This window comes from Leptonotus elevatus, chromosome 10, assembly GCF_054856555.1.
Source record: "Leptonotus elevatus isolate MCC_2025b chromosome 10, RoL_Lele_1.0, whole genome shotgun sequence".
Taxonomy (NCBI): Eukaryota; Metazoa; Chordata; class Actinopteri; order Syngnathiformes; family Syngnathidae; genus Leptonotus; species Leptonotus elevatus.
In genome coordinates this window covers 3,040,307-3,055,838 of record NC_141248.1, presented here as the reverse complement: position 1 = coordinate 3,055,838, position 15,532 = coordinate 3,040,307, and positions in this window count along the sequence as shown.

The window sequence follows — 15,532 nt, the reverse complement described above, 5'->3', positions numbered from 1 at the left end:
AGAACGGAATAAGGTAGTTTTTCTGATGAAAGATGAAAGTTCAATCTTTCATTTGGTAGTATGTGTGTTTCCATAGTCCAAACAGAACATTTTCTGTGGACCTTGAAAGATCAGTCAAAATGCTTAAATCGGCTGGCACTGACGGCATCCCTTTTCTGAAAACGTCTGGCAGTCAAAGAGTTAATTTGCGCCAGAAGTGAGCATCATGATTTGACACAAATTCCCTCCTAGCTATCGGGACTTTGTCGTTTCATTCAGGTCCATTTTTGTTCTCACTGTAAACAGTGGGAAGCTGTTTTACTCCAGAAACATGCATACTGACAATGCGTATGTTGAGGAGCTGTTGTATGAAAAAGAGTACCCTTCCTAATAAATTAGGGTTATAATATGTTGATATATTAAGTCCTTTTCTCCTTTACATAACTTTTCAGTTTACTCACTGACTTCCCACCAAATTTTTGAAGTAGGCCTACCTTCAAACAACAAGAAATTAACTATTCTATTCCATCCATCCATCCATCATCTACCGCTTATCCGGGGTCGGGTCGCGGGGCAGTCCAGACTTCCCTCTCTCCAGCCACTTCAACCAACTCCTCCGACGGGATCCCAAGGCGTTGCCAAGCCAACCGAGAGACGTAGTCTCTCCAGCGCGTCCTGGGTCGTCCCCGGGGCCTCCCGCCGGTGGAACATGGCCGGAACACCTCTCCAGGGAGGCGTCCAGGAGGCATCCGAACCAGATGCCCGAGCCACCTCAACTGGTTCTTCTCAACACGGAGGAGTAGCGGATGCAATGTTGAGGCCACCAATTTTTTTGCGCACCCAACCCCTTTGGCCCCTCCCACCGGTGGTGAGCCCATGGGAATGGGGACCCACGTTGCCCTTTCGGGCTGTGCCCGGCCGGGCCCCATGGGTATAGGCCCGGCCACCAGACGCTCGCCTTTGAGCCCGCGTCCGGGCAAGGGAAACCACGATCCAAAGTTTGCATTCATCATTGGGGTCTTTTGGGCCATGCTTTGTCTGGTCCCTCACCTAGGACCTGTTTGCCATGGGTGACACTACCAGGGGCATGAAGCCCCAGACAACATAGCTCCTAGGCTCATTGGAACACGCAAACCCCTCCACCACGATAAGGTGATGACTCACGGAGGAGCTATTCTATTCTATTCTATTCCATATCCGCATTCGATGTCATATAAGGCACCCGATCTTCCGGTTTGGGGGAGACTTCAGTGGAGCACGGCTTGAGCTGTGGTAACGACGTAATTGCTTACAATGATTATTACAAGGAAATACAAGCTGTTTGAGTAGCTAGTGTACTGGGAGCAGTAGTAGGAACTAGGAACTAATGGTAGATATCCGGTGGGACACATTAAGAGAATGGACGCTGTTAGAATTTTTGCGTTTATTTGCTCTTATGCTGGAAAGTTAGTGTTCAAATACGTAGTATTCATTCACTCGCCAGAGGTGCGTGTTCATTCTGGACCCAAAGAGGATAAAGAACGACTGGACACAAGGTCTGTCAAAGTTGATCTGCTTTTATCTCCAGAATTCAGTACAAATTCTCAATTGAGGGTTGCGTCTTTTTAATCTACGCCTGCGCGAGAAGAGGATTGCGTAAACAATCCCAAAGTCACAGCGAAGCTATTCTGCAAGTCCTTCTTATTTATACAATAGTGCAAAAACCGCCTGTCTAAACATTAACTCCTAATCTCTTTGTACCAAAAAAGGGAGATTGTTTTCTTCTTTCTTTCTTTTTTAGAACTCTCGGGTTGAGCGAGGAGGAGTTTAAGAATTATAAGAATATGCAAGAAGCCTTCGATGAGCACTTTATTGTCAAACACAATGTGATAAAGGAGAGGGCACGTTTAAACAAAAGATGTCAAGAACCAGGGGAGTCAGCTGAGTCCTTCATTGCTGCAGTCTGCAAGTTAGCAGAAAACTGACAATATGGACCACTGCAGGACAAAATGATAAGAGATAAGCTAGTGGTGGGCATACAGAACCAGGGCCTGTCAAAAAAACTGCAGATGGATAGTGGATTAACACTACAAATAAGACAGCATGAAGAGATAAAGAAACAGCAGCCAGTTGTGAGAGAAATGAATGGAAAGGACATGAAAGAGGCAAATGTGGATTCAGTAAAGCTTAAGAAGAAGACTTTCAAAGACAACCAAGCACGGAAATAATTGTAAACAAAGAGCCAGCATCAAAGTGAAAAAGGACACAAGCAATGTGGGCGCTTTGGCAAAACACCTGCACACTCCAAGAATGACTGTGCAGTAAGAGACGGCAAGTGCAAAAAATGTCTGAAAAAGGGACATTTTGCAGCTCAGTGTAGCAACTCAGGCAGAGTTGGAGCAGTCCTGGTGGAGGAAGACAACATGTTGTTCTTATGAGCTGTTTCAGCAGGAGCAACTGGAAAAAGACATTGGAGGTAAATGGAAAAAATTTGACTTTTAAATTGGATACAGGAGTTGACGTGACAGCGATACCAGCTGCCATCTACTCAAAAGATCTTCACGGCACAGTCACCAGAGCGGAGATACCCCTGTGTGGTCTGAGTGGAGAACCCCTGAATGTGAAAGGTCAGTGTGATGTGGTCATAAAATACAAAGAGAATACGACAACACAGCCACTACAAGAGCTTCTTAAAGCAAACACCACCTGTGAATGGGGGACAGCACAGCAGCACGCCTTTGATGAGTCACCTACAGTCCTTGCCCAGTACTGTTTGAACAGAGAGACAAAAGTAGCTGCGGACGCTTCGTCCTTTGGATAGGAGGAGTCCAGTCACAAAAGCAATCAACAGGTAAATGACGTCCTGTGGCTTTCATTTCACACAGCGTGACGAGCGCATATATGCACAAATCATGAAAGAGGCACTTGCGCTGACCTGGGCATGTGAACGGTTCCAGTCTTACCTGGTAGGAATGGACTTTTTGATCCAGACAGATCATAAACCACTCATTTAACTACTAGGCAAAAGGACTCTTGACTACCTTCCACCTCTTTATTCTGAGCTTCAGATTGTGACTACTTTGCTTCACATATAAAATTGAGCATGTCCCAGGAAAGAACTTAATCACGGCTGGTGCACAGTCCAGAGCACCCATCCAATCTCCACCCACAATGCAGAACAAGCAGTTGGAAGAAGATGTGTGTGTGTCAATCAACCAGATTTTGCAACAGTTGCCAGCAACAGAAAGTAAACTTGCACAAATCAGAAAAGCACAGCAAGTGGACTTAGTACAAACAGGGTGGCCTGCCAGCAGGAAAGCTCTCCCACCTGAACTTCAAGAGTACTGGCAGTACCACCAGGACCTGCTTGTTGCTGATGGATTATTGATGAAAAGTGAAAGGCTTGTAATTCCAGCCAGCATGCAGGAGGAAATACTGAACATAATACATGAAGGTCACCAGGGCATGGCAAAATGCAATGCTAGAGCACATCATTCCTTATGGTGGCCTGGTCTAACCCAGCAAATCAAACTCAAAGTTGAAAACTGTCCAGTGTGTGCGCGGGAGGTTCACAATGCACCGGAGCCTGCCATGATGACGCAACTACCTAACAGGCCATGGCAACGAGTGGCGGCAGATCTGTTCCAGTGGAATGGTGCCATGTACCTGTTGGTAATAGATTACTTTTCTCAATACATTGAGGTTGCAAACCTCACCAGTACTACAGCAGTCCCAGTGATTAACAAAATGAAGACTTTTTTTGCAAGGCATGGGGTCCCAGAAACTCTTGTTACGGATAATGGCCCTCAATTTTCAACAGCTGAGTTTGCAGCCTTTGCGAGGGACTATGATTTCAATCATGTCACTACAATTCTCCACTTCCCTCAAACTAATGGGGAAGCAGAGAGAGCAGTAAGCACTGTCAAGTCTCTCCTGAAGAAGGGGAAGGAGCCACGCAAAGCTCTCATGGCATAGAGAGCTACACCCTTGGCACATGGCTCATCACCTGCACAGTTGCTGATGGGTCGTAACATTAAGATACCACTGCCCGTCAGTGAAGAGAAACTTCAACCAAAATGGCCGAATCTTCAACTGTTCCGGAGCAAAGACCAGGTTCAGAAACAAAAACAAGCTTCCTGGTACAACAAGAGACACAAAGCTCAGACCAGGACAGAGAGTCTGGGTGAAGAACAAAAGCAACTAGGGAACAATCAGCAGTCCAACCAACACCCCACAATCCTACATCGACATGCCGTCTGGACGCATCAGGAGGAACAGATCGCACATCAGAGTGATTCCTGAAGGCTCCACGGTCACAAGGTTGTTCACACCCCGCAGAGACTGGATTTATGATAACCATTTATAAAATAGCACACAGGGCAGCATAATCCCTGCACAGTGTTGGTGACCCAGGTTGTCACACCTTTCCTAGGCAGGTTCTATGTTATATTTGGAGAAAAAAAATGATAGACTGTTATTTTTAAAACAAAAAAAAGGAAAGAAAAGAAAACGAGAAGGTTAATGTAACTTTGACACTTGGTAAAAGCACATAAAGGAAACAAGATGGTTGTTGAATTTAATGTTCCATATGTTTACTATTAGTGGCTGCAAATGCATGAACAGTTAAATAATAAGAAAAAGGCTCTGTGAAAAAATAATAGCAATGGACTCTAATTTACTGTACTGGGAGGAGTAGTAGGAACTATGAACTAATGGTAGATATCCGGTGGGACACATCAAGAGGATGGACACTCCTATGTGAATGTACAGTATAGCAGAACGTGGCATGTTAATAAAAGCCTCAGTTAAAAGACTACATCTGCATTCCAACTTTTTTGTGAGCGTGAGCTGGCTCGACAAGTACAGTACAGCTAGTAAAGCAATTTTGTTTATTAACATTTTTTTAAATGTAAAATTATGTATTGTAGCACCTCTCCCGGACTGCTGGAGTCCACTCAGTACACCCCCACGCCAGTCAGACGGTATGGGGGAGGTGTTGGATCTTCAGATGGAACCTTTCAGCTAACTCTTCATAACATGCAAATTTTTTATTATTCATTTTTAAATTTTGTTTTTACACACACTTTAGTGATCTTGAACTACAGAGTTATCTGTGTGAATGTTAACAACCCATAACTCCGCTGGTCAGCATAAGAGAAAAAAACAAGGCAGAGTTAGAACCTATCTGGGCACACAGCAGTCATCGCTCGATGTCCTTGTCGTCTCTCCTCTTCTTCGATGTCTTGACAAATGCACGCAATCACACTCATGAAAAACAATGAAGAAAAAATACTCCAAAACGCTGACAAATGGCCGACGTTCTCTGAAGGAAAATGGCAATGGCCATTACTGGAAAAGGCGGTGCCTTATAAGATTTTCCCGGAAATACGTCACAGCAATTTGTGCATAGAGTCTATTCTCTGCTAGGCTTGAGGGTCGGCAAGATGGCGACCCATGTATATGCAAATTTTTGAGCTTGTGAATATTGATATAGTACCAACTATTTAAAAGGATTTGAAGACTTTGAAGAACTCAATTTTGAAAGATACATGTTTTAAGTTACGTTTCTTGGCTGCAAGTAATTGACTTGTGCTTCCAAAGAATCGTTTTGAGGTCCTACAAGCAAGTGGCTTAAGGTTAGCAATTGTCATTAGCAGCCTTTGCTTCGTGATATTGGGCGGAAATAAAACCGAGAGATGCCAAAGGCAGGGAGATTTCGAAGCCTGGTGGACTTATGATAGACATGGATGTTACAGAATTTTCTAGCTAGTGTACACCTCTGCCTCAATCTCTGTCTCAAAGTCCTAACCCAAAGAAGTTATACAATGTCCTCATCTCGAGGAAGGAAGAAGAAGCTGTGTCCAACGCAGACATCCTGAAAGCAATTAGCAACTTCAATGACCGCTTCACTGAGTTTCAAGATGTTGGGTTCATTCAATCTAGAACATTTAATAAACAGACACAGAAGGAAGACAAGAGATATAGGCTCGCGAGGAGAAATTAACAGAGATGTGCTGATCACAGCCTCCTGCCCATTTCTGACACACTGTCGTTTCTCCTCCTTTTATTTGTGTTGACCTACCACATGGACATTACTGCTCTGAGGAGTTTGGGGGAAAACGCATAGCAGCAACGTGACAATCGTTTACACAGGCAACAATGCAGACATTCTTTAACACTAAAAGCTTCTCAACCATAAAAATGTTCCGGCCATTTGTCTTGGCCATTTGTCTTGTGATGAGGGCACATTTCCTGTCTTGTTACTGCAGTCAAGGTCTCAAAGTTGAATAAATTCACAAGGTGTAATAAATGCTTTACAATTAATAAAAGACTAAATATGGGATAACTAATGTATACATTTATCTGACACAAGACATGGTGGAAAAAAATACGTTGGATATTGCTGATATACAATAACATCTGAAAGGACTGCAGATCGAACGGCAAGGCACAGAAGAAGAGGTGAAGATGCTGAAATTCAAAGTGGCTGAGTCGGAGAAGAGACAAGAACAAGAACACTACAGTAGACGGTGGAATCGCCGCCTTTTGAATCTGGAGGAACACAGCAACAAAGATGTAAGAAAGGAAGTGCTTGAAATCATAGCCCAAATCGTACCAGAGGAGAAGACTAGGCTGGGATTCTTAACCGACACTATACATAGAGTGGGGCGCACACGAAAAGATAATAGTGCACGACCTATCATAATTCAATTCACAATGCGCACATTCAGGCAAAAATTATGGAAATTATCTCTAAATGCTGATGTGTTGAATCAAAAGAAATAAAAATAAAAAAAATGGCAGAGGATTTTACTCATGAGGAACGTGATTGCAGGAACAAAGTTTGGCCCCTTGTCAAGAAAGCACGTGACACCGGGAAAAAGACAACCAGTGTGCATTTGGAAGAATAAGAACGGTTAGCTGATTTCAAGTTTGGCCAAGCGCAAAATGCCGGGAAAAGATCAAATGGATGGGCGCTGAGTTTTTCGTCGACATAGTGAAATTCAATATTAAAGACAGTCAACCAGCATGCAGTCCGAAAAACAAGTATAGTTGATTCCAAGTTTGAATACACAATTGACATTAGTAACTTCAATATCCACTAGGGCTGGGATGATCCACTTCTGTCAAGATCCAATCCGGATCCCGATACCTTCGTGGCGATCCGATACGTATTGCAATACTTATTTTTTTAAGTAGTTTTTTTGGTCTTTTTTGGGGGGGGGGGTACTTAAATATTAAAGTTATTAACCTTAAAATGTATATTTAAAAAAGGGACCATCCTACCAGGATGGCCCATTTTTCACTCACAAACTCATTGTTTGTTTATAAAGTGATATTAGCATGGATTTTCAATTTCATACAGCTGTTTTGGAAATCCAGGGGAAAAAACAAATGGTTGGTTGTTCCCGATCCAAGGCGAACATATTAGCTAATAGCTAGTGGGCTACACTCTTGTTCATCTCTTTTTTGAGTTCTAAACTTTGGTGGTGTAATGCTGCTCCCCCACTGGGATTAGCAGATTAACATATGACTGGCTACTTGTAATGCAGCCATGCTGCACAGCGGATGCACTGCACAGCGGATGCGCTGCACAGCAACGTATGGTATCAATTAAGTATCGTGATACTACTTAATGGATCAATACTGTGAAACGTGTGAACAAGTATCGCAATATATTGCCAAACGATATTTTGTTCCAGCTCTAATATCCACAACATCTGCATGGTGAGTCCAGACTGGTGTTACATTTATCACAAATACGGAAATTATCCAATGAAGACTATATCAGTCTACTTAGTTTCATTTTGTTGTGTTTTTTCACAAGCTAATCACCATGTCCTAAGGTTTAGTAAGGTACTTAATGAGTTATATTTAGAGTATCTATCTGTAAATGTGTTAATCTTTAGTTAGTATTTAATAGTTGTTGGTACAGACTTTTTTTCTTTTCTTCCTAAATGTTTGAGAAATGAGACTCTAACCTTAGTTCTTTGAAATTAATCTCGCTCAATGTTAGAGGTATCCGTGATAATACAAAGACAAAATCAATATTTATGTTTTGTAGACGGAAGAGTTCACACTTGTTTTTTTTTTTTTTGCAGGAGTCTCAGAAAGCTGTGATGTGAAATTTTGGAAAGCTCAATGGGGAGACCAATGTTACTTTAGTCATGGCTCGTCTCAGTCAGCAGGGAGCAGTATTTTATTTAAAGGGATACTTGACTCATTGAGACATTTTCTAACTTGAGGACTCCCTGTAATATATCTGTGTAGAAGGAAGTCAAATATCTTGGTGTTTATATTTTTTTATATTTGTAAGAATATTAAAAATACAATGCCATGACTTTTGAAAAACAACCACCCCAGATGAACACACACACAGGCCTCTCAATTACAGAAACAAACTAATTCACCATACACTAAGTGGAAATCTGTAATTGTGTTCTTAGTTTTTATATATATATATATTTTTTTATATTATATAAATTTGTAATTGCAATTATGATGTGACATTGAACTAGAATGTCTGAGTGTTTGCATATATATTGTTGTTTTTTATTTGTGGTTACATTGACAAGATTTGTTATACAATTGTCAATTTGTATTATGTCAAAGAAAAAAGATAATCTCTGCTAGTCTTTTTAAAATCGTGTCTTAAATGGCACCACTTCGTCCCCTGGTGGTTATGAAGCCCATAACCATGGTGTTGTGTACAAAGTTGAACTTTCCCCTGTTTCAATTATTTCGTATTTTATTTAGCTGCTTTTTTTTTCTCCCAGGTGACAATTTGTGAGGCACTTTGATGACTTCGGCATCATCATGTTTGACCTGATATGTGCATTCTAGGTGCTAAGCCATCTCTGGATAAGAGTTTAAAAAAAAAAAGTATCTTGCCATACATACTTTCTGTGCTGTTTTTTGTGTATAGGTATGCACAACTACTACACGTTCATTTGAACTTGGTTCATCCTGAGATGTAGCTGAATTATACACATGAGGAAACAAAGACAACAAACGAGACTGTAAAATAGGTCATTTATTCACTTAACCAAAGAATATCTAAACACGCTGCAACTTCAAAGTCCTAGATTCAAAGATGTGTTATAATAATGGGTGCTGCTTACCATACAGTTCTGGTTGAACGTTTATCTTGTGAATTTATGAGCGCACTCACTGTATGGTGAGAAAAGGGTTTAACCCCTTAAGACCTACATTTTTTTCTGCCGTGCAATTTTATTTTATTTTTTTGCTGATTTTGACTATTTTCCCCCATAAGAACAACATTGATCCCCCCCCCCCCAATTTTTATTGATGATGTAAAGTTGGACATGGCAACCACAGATCATCAATCACGGATCACCGCTGTGAAGTGAGCACTAGGAGACCACCTTAAACCCTGATCGTGTGTCCGTGTGTAACATCCACCCTCCGCACATTTGAAAAAAGATTTCTTCTCCTCATTTTTTCAAAATAGGCTTTTTCAAATTTTTTCAATTTCCTTGGATGACCATGTTTTCTTACAAGCACCATGTACGGTAATTCAATTGATGAGGAAAATTTTGTGTGCTGCTTATTTTCATTTTTACTAAGTTATCAAAACAAGTATTGTATGAAATTGACTGTAAACCTTCTTTTTCTACTTTTGTACTTTACATTTCAGTCTTCCATTTTTCTTTTACATATAGTTACAGGAGTTGAAATAATATTTCTACCCTTACTAGCCTTTTTTGTTTACACTATTATCTGTTAATAGCAGAAGTACTTTTGTCACCTCTGGAGTTATGCATCATGCACAATGTGGATCAATAAACATGTAACTATAAGGCCTATAACTGTAAAAATGATATTGTGTTTTAAAATAAATCCACATTTGTTTTGTTTTTTTGTAGTGTAGTGAGTACCTCACATCAGATTTCAGCTCCCTCTTCTGTCTGTTTGAAGCAGTCACATCAAGTAAAAAGGAAGAAAAAAAGGAAAAAAGTAGGATATACTGATTGTCAAATGAAATCAAACAAAACAAACCTGCAAACAGCATAAGGCTCTGTTTCCACTGTTTTACAATCATTAGGCCTACATAATGTGAAGCACAGACTCCCCTTGAGACCTGATTATTTTTTTATTATGTAATACTAAGTTTAAACCAGTAGAGGGAGAAAGTAACTCAAAAATCTAAAATAAATAAATAACTAAATAAAAGACTAAAAATTCAGCTTCAGTTACTGCTGGTGACATTAAATTCAAGTAAATTCAACATGCAACAAACATTTTTAGAATGATTTCACATGCAGAAGTTATTTTCCCACAGTATTTAAAAAATGATTTCCACATTACATAATTAAATACATATACACTCAGATTTTCAATAAAGACTGCTGCTTTTCACTGTTTTTATTTTTCAGGGTAGCTACATGGTAAGGAACAAATTGTGTGTTGGCTTTAACAAATAATAATGATAATAATAATAATAATAAAGTATTTAAAAATATTTTGTCCATTTTGTCTATGACACAGTTTAAAATGTAAAGCTGAGTGTCCATATGAGACAGGTAATTACAGCCAACTATTCTAATTAATATTATTATCTAAAACTAAATAACATGGTAACTTCTTCTTCACTGCCAGACAAGATTAAGCACTTTCCTCTCATCGTGTTTTACTTTCTCTCAGTACATAAGCAGAATGCCTCCCTTCTCTTCCCTTAACCACTAATTGACGGTGATCAGGCCTGTGACGGGCTGACACGGAGTGGCGGCTTGACAAATGCAATCATCCAGACAGCCAGGGTTGAAGTAGCTGGTGGTTGGCAGCCGCTCCAGCTCCTCAGCTGTGGCCCCGATGCTGCAGGCGCCTTCAGGGGTCATCTGGCCTCTGGCCACGACTGACTGGACCAGTCTGGACTGATAGGAGCTGGGTGATGATGAGGGGCAAGTGCTGTGAGGTCAAGGGCATGATTTAAGCAGGCAAATGGGGGAGGCATTACGCTTGTGCATCCAATCATGGGTGACAGGATTAGGTAGTGGGAGGGAAGACGATGAAGAAGCAATGTAGCAAATTATCTAAAACGTTTTGAAGAGCACGATCTGGAGCCCTTCCAAAGGACTAGCTCATCGTTGTGGCCTTGGGGTGCTGGCTGAGAGTCTCTGCTCTTGTCACGGACCAGACCTCTCCACATCCCTCTGAGACCTCACACAGTCACCCGACTGTCCTCCAGCTCTTCTCTATCACAGCCAAGGGCATGATTTTGGAGCCACCACATAACGCAAAGCATTTTGTCAAGTGGGAGTCTACAGAGAACCCAGGCGTATAATTGGCTCGTCCCAGAGCCATGTAAATGCTTAAGTGTCGATTCAAGTTGATTGGATAATGGGTAATTGCATGATGCATGTAATTTACTGATATGTTGTCGTGTAAGTGGGGCCAAGTGAATAGGAGTAGAAGAGGAGAGGGAAAATATTTTAGGTGCATTATTTCCCACTAGTGGTGCAACGGATCATCATTGATCCATGGCCGGTTCGGATGAGGCCCCACGGTTCGGATCGTGCATGATCCACGGATTGGTTGGTGGAAAAAATACAAAAACAAAGTGCGCATTCACAGTCAATACCATACTGACATGTCAAAGAAGCTGAAATATACTCAATGTAGCACGCTAAGGCTAACCTCAAAATAGAATTTACCAAATAATACATTGACGGCAATGCAAATAGCCTTAGTAGACTTTTACTTTGAAGTTGGCCCACATCGTGACATGATGGCTTCCCTTTTAGACGTTTCTTTATCATAGCTTTGATTGACATTAAAGTTGCGACCAACATAAACACAACGCTATCCCGAACTCATGTTCAATCGCTAATTTAGGACGCTAAGAAACGTCATTGCGTGATATGGCAGAAGTCGCCGATGTAAGTGGCTAGCAGCTGGCTGTTAGCATTACCAATGAGTGTCTGGCTGGTAAGTGAGTTTGACAGCTGGTACCTGGCTTACTTGAATTATTTTTCAATATTCTGGACCAGGGCTACTTTGTAGTACACTCCTTCATGTTTAAAGGAAGGGAATGTGCCTTACATTGCACTTTGAGGCCTTTTCATTATTTCAAAAAAAGATAAATAGAACTTTATCTTCATTTATTTTATAAAACACTTTTGCCCATTTAAAAAGAAAAACATTCAACTCAAAATGTCAAACATAGCTGTTTAGATGATAGGAACACACCTTTAAGCCATTAATGCCTTGTTATTTTACACATGGATCATGTATAAATGCCTTATATTGCACTTATGTTGTGTTCTTAAGTCCTAAACGGCTATATTAGACATTTTGAATTGATTTTGTTTAATTTAACGGGAACAAGCCTTTTACAAAATAAATGAACACAAAGTACTATTTATCTTTTTGTTGTTGTTGATCTGAAAAAAGATCTGATCCGTGACTCAAATCCATGATCCGATCCAAACCGTCACTTTTGTGATCCGTTGCACGACTATTTCGCACACTATATCTGTCCTTTTTATGTCAAGTTTAGAGATAACCGATCTCTATCAAGTGATTACCAGTAAATTGGAAATAACTTCATGACATTGTTAAGAAGTCGTTGGTGTTTTCCCAAACATATTTTTTTCATTTCTCATTTGAAACATTTCAAATTTCACAAGTGGCAGCTGAGCATCATGCCTGGTGGCGCTGTTTTGGGCTTTTTTGTGACCCGGTGTGAGCTTGTAAATCCATGCCAAGTCAACTCCACTTAAGAGCGCAGACTGCCAGCTCTTTGTCTTTTCCTCCCGAGCGGCCTTGACTGTTGTCATGCTGTTTCATATTAAACACATGTCGTAAAAGGCAGCAACACTGGTCTTGAGGTTGCTTGGCACAGCTCCTTGCCCACTGCACACACTCAAGTGTAACACTTCCTTTAAAGAGCCCCCCACTTCACTTGTCTCACTGTAATTGCATACCTCTCTGCTCTCATCTCGTGTTGCGATGCCAAATAACCCCCCAAACACACTCCTATGGCATTCATTGCACTTAAGCAAAACCTGTTTGTTAGTAATGTAAATATTCTTCTTTGGCCGGACCTGAAAACACTTTTAACTACTTTATCACCGTTAGAGAAAGGCCACAAGGGAGACTGGGACATCTGAATTTGACTTCAGTCACCACATATTGCTTGCTTTAACATGGATGTCTTTCTGCCATCTCCTAATTAATTCAAAATGTGCAGTGCAATTCATATCGACTGAGAGTTTAGGTGGACATGTGCTTGTATACTTTTGCCTTTGGTTAATATTGATTCTTTCTTGAAACATATCCATGTAAGTCACCGAGAGCTGTATTTGATTTATGTTGATATTGTGTACTGTTATTTTGAAATATGAAAGACTTTTTATATTCCTGTGAGGGAGTTTGTTTGTTTGTTTGTTTGTTTGTTTGTTTGTTTGTTTGTTTGTTTGTTTGTTTGAAACAGACTTGATAGTATCAATTTGCAAACAGTCTAGACCAGCGGTGTCCAAATGTTCTCGTTTGAGGGCCGCATACAGAAAAATAGAAGGATGCAAGGTCACTTCTAAATTCTTTAATTTTAATTACTCAAACAATAGAATTATACCATTTCAATTAAAATCAAATCAAGCAAGAAATTATTATTCAACATTCAGAAACAAAACAAGTATAAACTCTAGTAAGGTGACAGCTTCTAGAGGGTCGTTAATGCAGTATGTTCATAAATCAGATTTTGACACAGAGCAGAAAGTGGAATAAACTATTTTTGCTTGTAGAATTGAATTATCTTGATTCCCCGCAGTGTTTTGAAGAGAAAATGTATTTTATTTTAGTCATGAATACTTGTATCTTATAACTTGCCCTGCAGGCCGTGTAAAATGTCATTATTAGTATATGCTGCGGGCCGCTGAAAAATGGATGGTGGGCCACAAATGGCCCCTGGGCCGTAGTTTGGACACCACTAGTCTTTTTATAGGCCTATGTGAACTTGGAATTTAGTTTTTCTCCACTTACACTCCGCTTTCCTACTTTTTGGCCCGGTTTCACAGACAAGGCTTAGATCACGCACGAATAAGTGATCAGCTTATGTCATTGCTTTCACTTATTACAATTGTTTCATGTGTTTTAGATTGTGTATTAAGTATAAAAGCTCAACCAGGGACGGGGGTTGTAAATTAGCATTTGCTAAACTCTGTATGCTCAACATCAGCTGCTAGCTCTGCTTAGTGTCTGATTGCATTGTCCCTGTTAAATAAACTAACTAAATAAAATAAGTAAAGCTTAAACGCAATCATTAAAAAGTGAACAAACACGCACTTGACAAGGCCAACATATACATGACTGTACTTGATGCAAGCGGCTTAAAGTTAGCTGCATGCTAAATGGACTGCTTTTTATATAGCGCTTTATCTACACCAAATGGTGCCCAAAGCGCTTTACATTTCCTCACATTCCACTGACACCAGTGGTCGGCTGCTGCCATGCAGGGCGCTTCCAGGACCACTGGGAACAAATCAAGGTTCAGTGTCTTGCTCAACACTTGAACATTGTCACCAGGGGTGAGGATCGAACCCACAACCTCACGGATGAGACGACCACTCTCCCACTGAGCTATGCCGCCCCAAAAGTTAGCTGTGTGTCTGATATTTGTTTAGAATTCAGTTTACACTTTGACCATCTGCAAAGACTGCGGCTGCATTTATTGTCACTCTAAATACAAAAGCGCTAAGTCTGCTAACAGCTGTGTTCCTCTACCGTCCGTGTTAAGGACTGCCTTTCATTCTAGTGGCAAGTGAGAGACCAGTTACTGCAGCTGTGCAATAATGGGAGTCATTTATATGACGTAAATAAATATTCACAAAAATCAAACATACAGTAAATAAACAGGTATGTAGCCTGGACCATATTTTAATTTCTTCTTTGTTAAATATTGCTGTAAAATACCGTTGTATGATGTTTTGCAGAAAGATGTGTGAAGCAATTGAACCTCAACTCAAGTGATGTTGCATAAAGGCTGTTCATGCATTTTTAATTGATGCCTTATGTTTTTGGTGCAAGGAATGCTAAGATTAAACTGAAATGTGCTGTATATTTGCATTTGAAATTGCCCCACAAAAAATGTTTCTACATTAGAAAATAGTTTACTGCTATATGCACAATGTGAATATAAGAAATTGGAACTGTTTTATTTATTTATTTATTTTTTAAAGGAACCAATTGGCCGCTAATTACTAAGTAAAAAATTGTATTTTATTTTTTTTTGTATTTATAATTGCTGTTTAATCAAGTAAAAATATATTTTATCCAAATATTTATTTATAGGATTTTCAAATACTAAAATATTTGTATCCCTACAACCGCTCCATTATATTCTCATATTTTTATTGCTTACAGTTTTTCTCCATAGGTTTGGCACATTTCTGTAAACTGAGATGACATTTTCAAAATACCATGGAAAAATCCCTAAACTACCTTACAATTGGTCTCAACTGAATGGCATTTCTCATTGCTTTCATCAAATTGCCAATGTCTTAAAACATGTCTCAATTGCCTCAGTGGATCTGTGCTAATGGTTGTGTACATT